The sequence below is a fragment of the Onychostruthus taczanowskii genome, unplaced genomic scaffold (genome assembly GCF_017590055.1).
Source record: "Onychostruthus taczanowskii isolate IOZ18803 unplaced genomic scaffold, ASM1759005v1 scaffold2, whole genome shotgun sequence".
Taxonomy (NCBI): domain Eukaryota; kingdom Metazoa; phylum Chordata; class Aves; order Passeriformes; family Passeridae; genus Onychostruthus; species Onychostruthus taczanowskii.
Window position 1 is genome coordinate 27,782,160 of NW_024499239.1, and position 6,000 is coordinate 27,788,159.

Sequence of the window (6,000 nt, forward strand, 5' to 3'; positions counted from 1 at the left end):
AGTTGGGGTCCTCTTGCCCCCTTCAGCTGGGCCCACCAGAACTGGACATAGACAGAACCACCAGGACTGGGCCCACCAGAACTGGGCCCACCAGGACTGGGCCCAGAGAGGCCCACCAGGACTGGGCCCACGAGGACTGGGCCTAGACATGCCCACCAGGACCGGGCCCACCAGGACTAGGCCTAGACAGGCCCACCAGGACTGGGCCCACCAGGACTGGGCAGTGTCTGCGCCCCAAAACCACTCTCCAAGTTGACTTTGCCAACCAGCTCCATGTCCAGGTTGTTTTTCCTCATGTTTTGGCTCAGGCAAGAACCCCCAAATTGCCTCCAAATGACCCCAAAATGACAACCTGCTTGCAAAACCCTCAGGCCAAGCCCTGTGGTAGTGGGGAGAGGGTGGATTTGTATGGGAATATCTCTACCAAATGAGATGACAGACTGGGAGAGCTGGGGATGTTCAGCTTGAAGAAAACTCTGGGGAGATCTTCCAGCACCTTCCAGTGCCTAAAGGGCCTCCAACAGAGCTGGAGAGGCACTCAGATGGGATATCAGGGAAAAACTCCCCGCTATGAGGGTGGGGAGGCCCTGGCACAGGGTGCCCAGAGAAGCCCCTGGATCCCTGGAAGTGTCCAAGGCCAGGTTGGACAGGGCTTGGAGCCACCTGGGATAGGGGAAGGTGTCCCTGCCCATGGCAGGGGGGAGGATTGAGATGGTTTTAAGGTCCAGACCATGAAATCCCAACCCCATAAGCCAGTATCCCCATGGAAGCAGGAACTGGATGAGAGATTTCCATCCATCTGCAAACCCACCTGGTCTCCTCTGGCAGCACTGACCCCCTCTAAGAACCCCCAGAGCCTCCAAACTGACCTCACAGCAAGGATTTAATAGGATTTAGCACCAGGGGAACCAACTCTGGCTATTTGGGCAGTGCAGAACACACCTGGGCAGGCCGGGGCAAGCAATATTTCTGCTGGATTTCTGGGACATACCCAGCTGGTTAGGAGAGGAAAGAATAGACTCTTCTCAGAGCTGGAGGGAACATGGAGAAGTAGAGAGAGGCTCTACAACAACAACAAGGTACCTTGAAATCCTGAGCCTACAGAGAAGATGAGTGCTGTGGGTGTTTAGGAGAGGTACGTGGGTTCAGAATGAGACCCAGCCTGGTGCACTGGGCTCGTTCTCACCTCTCCTCCAAAATAACTTCCCCCGCATCCCATCCTGCTCCCAGCTTGTCCCTGGCAGGCATGGATCTGTTGGGCATCACTCCCCAGACCTTCCCAATTCCCTCCAGTGCTGGACAGACAGCCAGTCACTGCTTATCTCAGGTTTCCATTCCTGCTTTGGATCATGATTTTTATTCCTGGTGCTGGGCTTTCAGAGGAAAACAGATCTTTGGGCCACATACCAAGGGATTTGGTTAATTCGTCACCCGCGACGCACAGATATTTATTTAAAAGCGCCTCTTGTTATGTTACTTGGCAACTTCTGAGCCCGTGTGTTTCTCCAGCTGATAAATATTTGTGAGGTTGGTTGTGTGAAGAGCAGCATGTGTTAATGATCTGATTGCCTTTTTCCCGGGCTCCCAGCAAAGGGAACGGGCTCTGTTGTCCATTGATGGAAAAGGAGTTGGATGTGCTGGTCACCAGCGGCTGGACATGAGCCCAGGTGTGCTCAGGTGGGCAGGAGGCCAATGGCACCTGGATTTTTTCAGGATTGGGGTGGCAGCAGGGTCAGGACAGTGCCTGTCCCCTGTGCTGGCACTGTTGGGGCACCTCCAGTGCTGGGAAACTTCTGGGCCTCTCACAACAAGAAAGACCTGGAGGGGCTGGAGAGAGCCCAGGGAAGGGAGCAGAGCTGGGGAAAGGGCTGGAGCCCCAGGAGCGGCTGAGGGAGCTGGAAAGGGGCTCAGCCTGGAGCAAAGGAGGCTCAGGGGGGCCCTTGTGGCTCTGCACACCTCCTGACAGGAGGGGACACCCCGGGGGGTCGGGCTGTGCTCCCAGAGAACAGGGACAGGAGGAGAGGGAACAGCCTCAGGCTGGGCCAGGAGAGGGTCAAGTTGGACACCAGGAAGAGTTTCTTCATGGAAAAGGCTGCTAAGCATTGGAAAGGGCTTTCCAGGGAGATGATGGAGTCACAGTCCCTGGAATTACCCAAGGAATGACTGGATGTGGCACTCAGAGCTCTGGTTTAGCTGGGGTGGTGGTGTTTGGTCAAAGGTTGGTACTCAGTGATCCCAGAGGTGTTTTCCAACCTGAGTGAGTCTGGGATTCTGGGATTACACCTGTCTAAACCTGGAGCAACCTGCTGGCTCTGGAGCTTCTCACTGGCTTGTGATCAGGATTTGTCCCTGATGGAAAGAGAGGCTCACAATGGGCTCAGACAAAACTCATCCTTCTACCTCGGGAACCAGATTAAGCCAACAGGGCCCACATCTTCATGGCAAAACCCCCCAATTTTGTGAGCTGGAAACTGAGCCACAATCCCTGTGAACCTGATCCCCAGCCTTGCAGCCTTGCAGGAACCCCTGCAGCTCCTGCATGGTTCGAGGGGACTTTCAGCTCCCTCTGCCAGGATAGCTCTTGGCTCCAGCCAAGATCATAAGGCACGAGCCATCCCAATATCCTGATCAGCTACCTTTGCTTTCCTTGCTGTTTGGGAACCTCCTTGGACCTTCTTCCCACCCATGGTGGGGCTCAGCCTGGTCCTTTCCCCCATGGAGATGCCTGAGGCTGTGGGGTGATGGAAGAGCTGAGTTTTGGGTGCTTTGGGGAAGCACCTGGATTATTGCAGGATCTCAAGGTGCTTGGTCCACCACCACCACCTCCAGGATGGAGCATCCCAGCCTACCTATGGCCCCTGGTGCCACCGTGTCCTGCTGGAACCCTGAAATCCTGGAATAGTTTGGGATGGGAGGGACCAGGGATGCCACTCCCTAGACCAGGTTCCTTGGAAAGGGCTCCCACAATCAGAGGATAAATCCAGGGGCCCAGCATGACTTTAGCCACGGAGCAGAGGTGTGGGGGAGCCAGAGGGTTTGGGGGGTCCCTGCCTGCTCCCCAGTCCCAGGGACAGGGATGTCTGGGCTCCTGGCCTCATGCCTCCATTTCACTTTCAGATCCCTCAAATAATAACCGTGTTTGCCAGCTCCTGTGACAGGAATGACTAATGGGAAAGATCCTCTGTGAAGGGAAACAAGAAATCTCCTGTTTCACCCTTTGTTTGCTGGATTTCTCTGACAGCCCCGGGCATGGCTCAGTTCCTCTTCAGGAGAAAGCAGATTTTAAGCCCTTCAACAGCTCCAGCAACACCCTCTTAACTCTTAACCTTCCCTGTCGGGATATAACTCCTTTCAGAAACTTTTTTGCAGCCGGTTTATCCACATTCCTGCTCCATCCACATGGAGCTATCACGCAGCGACAGCTGATGCAACGTGGTTTTCACAGTGCATGTGGAAAACACCCTCCCCATCTGCCTGGGTTTTTTTTTTTTTTTTTTTTTTTTTGCAAGTCAGGGGTCCTGTCTTTCTGCCTCTTTTCCCGTTTTTCCCAGAGATGGGTGATCAAAGGTGATGGAAGCAGCAGGGGATGCCCGGGGTTGATGCTGCAGCCCCCAGGGACGGGGGGGCTCTCCCAGTCCCATCTCCTGTGGGATAAGCTGCTTCTCTCTCCCAGATACCCACAGACAGATGCTGGACTTTCAGATGCTTCTCTCCCTGCTCCTTTTAGATGTGAGGGGGCTGCGAGTTGATCCCTTGGCTGGTGAGACAGCAAGGAAGAGTTGGAGGAGGAAGAGGAGGAGGAGGAGGAGGAGGAGGGGGGGATCCCTTCCCTGCATGGAGAACTGAAGCCACATAGGCACCGCGCCGCTTTTTAAATGCCCACAGGTGCCCCGGCGAGCCAGCAGGGACAATTTCAGCCCTTCCAACATTCCTCCTCTGTCCTGTTGCCATCACAAAGCCGAAATTCGGGACAAGGAGCCCGCTCCCCTTGCGTGAGCCCGGCCACGGCAGCCAGGGCATCACACGGCTCCGGCATTTCCACGCCTGTTCTCAGCCCGTTCGCCTCGCAGCCTTTGCAGAAAATAAATTCCCCAGCCAGGCTGAACTCGGATGACAGCATCGCTGCTATATTTAGCCACGGCAGATCGCCGCTTCAACCAGGGCCACACATAAACAAACCCCCGGCGCACGGAGCCCGCCTGGAGAGGGCACGGCCGAGGGATGGAGCAGCCTCCCGCTCCTGCCTGCCCCAAACTGGGGGTGCCCTGCGCTCCCTCTTCGTGCCAGCACCTCCCTGCAGGGCTCGGAGTGGCACAATCCGCCGCCGGAGCAGGTTTGAGGATGAAGGATGTGCCGGAGGGTGTTGGGAGCTGAGGGAGTTGCCAGAGGTTATCCCGCGGGGCAAGTGGCATCCCCCGGCCGCGACTGCACCCTCTGGCTCCCAGCTGGAATTCAGGGAGCTGTCGGCATCCCCCCGCTTCCGTGGACTGTGCTGTGGGGCAGAAAATGCCAGAAAATGCCCCGCTAGAGCTGTGCCCGCCCTTCCTACCTCCGCTGCACATCTCCCTGCAGCCTTCCTGCCTGCTCCTCTCCCTGTCCGACGCACAGGAGCTGCCCGGGGATCCATGGGGCGTGGAGCAGAGGGAAGAGGTTGTGGATGTACACCAGGGTCTGTGCCTGGCTCACTGGCAGGCCTCATCCTCCTTCCCCAGCTCCCCACGTGGGCAAGAGGATGGGGATGCTCAGGAGGTGCTCAGGGGGTACTCAAGGGATGCTCGGGGGATATTCAAGGGGATGCTCAGGGGGTACTCAAGGGATGCTCGGGGGATATTCAAGGGGATGCTCAGGGGGTGCTCGGGGGATGCTCAGGAGATGCTCAGGGATGTTCAAGGGGATGCTCAGGGGGTGCTCAGGGGGATGTTGAAGGGGATATTCAAGGGGATGCTCAGGGGATGCTCAGGGAATGCCCAGGGGGATGCCCAGGAGGGTGTGGAGCATCCAGCAGCCCAACACCCTCCTCTGGAGCAGAGGGATCGTCTGGCCTGGGGGGCCGCTGGCAGCCACAGGTCCCCAGGCTCTCGCCTCGGCTCCGAGGACGGGACGGGGTGGCAAAGAGGGTCCCCGCTCCCCCCGGGCACACCCACGGGCGCGGATGGGGCTCTGTGCTGCAGTGCAGCAGCTCCAGCCCCGCTCTCTCCCGGGGAGGTGGCAGAGGGGATGCCCACCTTCACCCTCCTCCATCGCAGCCTGCTCCGAGCCCGGCTGCCGGGCCGGCGAGCAGGATGAGCCATGGGGAGCAGCACAAGGCGCTCCTCTCCCGCCGGGAATGCATCCCGGGCACCGCCAGGAGCAGCGGGGTGGGCGTGCACCCATGGCCCGGGGGGCGCGGGGGATCCCTGCAAAGCCACGGAGGCACCGCTGCCTCCTGGAGTGATGTCCCGAGCGGGGATCCCCGTCTCGGGCTGGGGAGGAACGCTGGCTGCCCGCGTCCTCGCCAAGCCGGGGAGGCATCGGCGCCTCCCGGGGTGAAGCCTGAGGCGGGGAGACCCCTGCCATGACGTCCCCCCACGTCCTTCCCTCCCTCCCCACCGCCGCTGCTGGGCGAGGGCCACCCAGCACCGAGGCAGATGACATAATTCCCAGCAACTGCACGTTAATCACTCGGCCGCCAGCAACCTCCTTGCCGAGAATCCAACCCCCAGCCCCAGGCACCGCTCCCCTCCCTGACATCACTGCCAAAGAAATAAAGAAATAAAGAAGAGAAGACGAGGGAAAGGTGACGAGGGGGAATAACCTGGCCCTGGCACTGGCACACGAGTCTGCCCCCCCGCCGCTCCTCCCAGCCTCGCACTCTATTTTTGGGTGCTGTCACATCCCAATGGCCCCGCGGGGCCAAATCCAGGCAGCTGCGACTTTAGGCACAAACACGGCTCCCTCCCCTCCATCACACCCGAAATCGGCGCTGGCAGCCCATCCTCCACCCCACCCCCTCCCCAAAAT

The 6,000-nt window shown here is 58.7% G+C and overlaps 1 protein-coding gene across 1 annotated transcript in view; it reads right to left on the reverse strand.

Annotated features, from left to right (window-relative positions):
• Window positions 1–6,000, reverse strand: part of LZTS3 (leucine zipper tumor suppressor family member 3) — a 43,665-nt gene that overhangs the window by 37,402 nt on the left and 263 nt on the right. The window lies entirely within an intron of this gene.